This window comes from Meriones unguiculatus, chromosome 19 (genome assembly GCF_030254825.1).
Source record: "Meriones unguiculatus strain TT.TT164.6M chromosome 19, Bangor_MerUng_6.1, whole genome shotgun sequence".
Lineage (NCBI taxonomy): Eukaryota > Metazoa > Chordata > Mammalia > Rodentia > Muridae > Meriones > Meriones unguiculatus.
The window spans coordinates 6549579-6552138 of record NC_083366.1 but is presented as its reverse complement, the minus strand read 5'-3'; the positions used below and the strand labels follow the sequence as shown (position 1 = coordinate 6552138).

Below are 2560 nucleotides of genomic sequence, written 5' to 3'. Positions count from 1 at the left end.
ATATGTAATTTATTCCACAAAGAGCAGAAACTGTAGCTGCTTCTCAGAATGATAAAGTAAATGTGCCAAGAGATGATAGAGGGAGAGAAAATCCTGAGAGTTTCGCTTCTTGGTGGTGGCCTCTTTCTAGGGCCCAGCTGCCTTCCTCTATTGGTTTCTATTATTTACAAATCAACAGTCCAAATTCATACTCGTCCAGAACAGTGATTAATGCAGTTCACATACTTGCCCGCGGCGGTTGGTCCTTGTTTAGTAGCGGTCCTGGCCAGATGTAGCCTGGTCTCATTCCAGTGAAGTCCTGGTTTCCTCCCTGGTGAGACTTGACACAGCAATCTCTGGGGTGGAGATGTGGAGGCTCCCGGGAGTTCACAGGCTCCTTCTGCCACATCTGGGCTCCACTTAGACTGACATCCGAGTGGCCTCGTGAGTCCAAACAGCACACTGGTAATTAGTAAGTTCTGGGTAGAGGGTCCCCAGCTCTCTGGATTCATCTACCCAGAATCTAGAAGCAAGTGAGCGTGTATTGCTGCATGAAAATGGGTTTTTGTCAAATAAAATACATTTATACATTCTTCTAATAAAAACACAATAAAATACATTCTTCTAATAAAAATATTGCAAGAGCATATTTTCCCCTTTCAGGCTGGGATTATTTTCTTTTGATTTGAAATATAGTTATGTTGGCAGGTTTCATATCTATATATTCAACTAATTATGAATTAAAAGTGCTAAAACCAGCCAACCAGCTAACAAACAAACACACAAAACTGTGGGGGCTGGAGAGGAGCTCAGTGGTTAAGAATAATCATTGCTCTCTTGGAGGACCCAGATATGAATCCTTAGCTCCCTCCTAGTGGTTCATAACATCCCTGTCTCCCAGTTCAGGGGATCCCACACGCTGTTGGCACTGGCACACGCTTGGTATACAAAAATACATTCGAAGTGTTCATACACACAAAGTAGATCTAAAAATTGTGTTTCAGACAAATTAATATCCATTTTCTTGTCACAATTCAGACTAGCAATTGGTTACGTAAAATTTATATTATGTTAGGCGTTGTAAGTGACCTAGAAATGCTTTTATATATATATTAAATATATGATATATATTTACTAGAATGACCTGAGCATCTGTGGATTTTAAAATTTTATTTTTGTTTGTTCAGGCTCATGTAGGGTTGAGCTTACATGTATGTGTGAGGCTCATTGTCACACCTTGCTTTTACATGTGCTGGGATTTGAAAGCAGTTCCTCATCCTGGAACAGCAAACCCTTAACCCACTGAGTCATCTTCCCACCCCATTTGTGGATTTTGTTAGTCCCCAGAGCCCTGAAACCCATCTCCTATGGGAACTACGGGATGACTGTACCGTATTAAAAAGTTCTTTATGCAACCAACAGCAATTTGTGCTGAAGACACTTTAAAGTGTAAGCGCTGTTTCAAAAATGAATTGATGTGCTCCCTGTGGCAGCACATACACTAAAAATTAGAGCAACACAGAGAAGATTAGCATGGCCCCCGTGCAGGGATCACACTCAAATTTGTGAAGCATAGGGCTGCCTTGTCTGGATGCACTTAGGCCTGATGTGACTGGATGTGCTGGGGTTGGTGCAGCCGGGGTGGGGTTGGGGGGAGGTTCCACTTTTCAGAAGAATAAAGGAGGGTGGCAAGAGGAGGAAAAGAGGGAGGGGGCTGCCTTTGGGACATAAAATGAGTAAATAAATACATTTAATAAAATAAAAAGAAAATGAATTGCTGTTAATTCAAAGTGAATAAGAATAAAATAGTGGTTGGGTAAAAACAATTGGAACAGAACATAATTGGGTACCCATTGTTTATTCCTGGTTTCTTTAATTCACTAAATTAGAATAAAGGAAGAAAGAAAGTGCTAATCTTTGTGTATGTAATTCAGTCATCTGTATTTATTGCTGTATTAACCTTTACATAATATTAGATATCACATAGAGTGGATGTTGGAAAAGTAATTGCAGCATAAAAATTCACTGACAGTTTCCTTTGTATATCCAAGCTGCTATATTCTTTGAGCAAAAAAAAAAAAAATAAAATAAAAATAAAATTGGAACATATTATCCCGGTATGAGAAGGGAAGAGACTTGAGCAGTCTCTTCCTTTCTCAGGAAGTGTTTGGGGTGCAGTGCAGTGAAGTGGTGCATGCTGGCTCGTGCCTGTGAGTACCTGTACTCACCTGCAACCAAACACCTGCACACAGCCACCAAACAAAGCTGCTAGAATGTACTCAAGTCTCTCGTGAACTGGGGTGCATTGTCTCTTTGCAAGTCTTTCTCTCTTGAAAAGTTAGCACTAGATTATAGACATTTTGTTTGATTTTTGTTTGTTTTCAATTTGAGATTTTTGAAAAAGACTTATTTTTATGTGTGTATATTTGCATGCAAGTGTAGTGTGTGTGTGTGTGTGTGTGTGTGTGTGTGAGAGAGAGAGAGAGAGAGAGAGAGAGAGGGATGATCTGGTATCCGGTGCTTTGGAGGCCACAGAGGGTGTTGGATTATCTGGAACTGGAGTAACAGATGGTTGTGAGCC

At 40.4% G+C, this 2560-nt stretch overlaps 1 non-coding gene across 1 annotated transcript; it reads left to right on the top strand.

Moving 5' to 3' along the window:
• Positions 1-1456: 1456 nt before the first annotated feature.
• On the top strand, positions 1457-1564 carry LOC132649397 (U6 spliceosomal RNA). Its single transcript, XR_009587833.1, has one exon. It is a non-coding gene; the product is annotated as a U6 spliceosomal RNA (small nuclear RNA).
• The last annotated feature ends 996 nt before the right edge of the window (positions 1565-2560 follow it).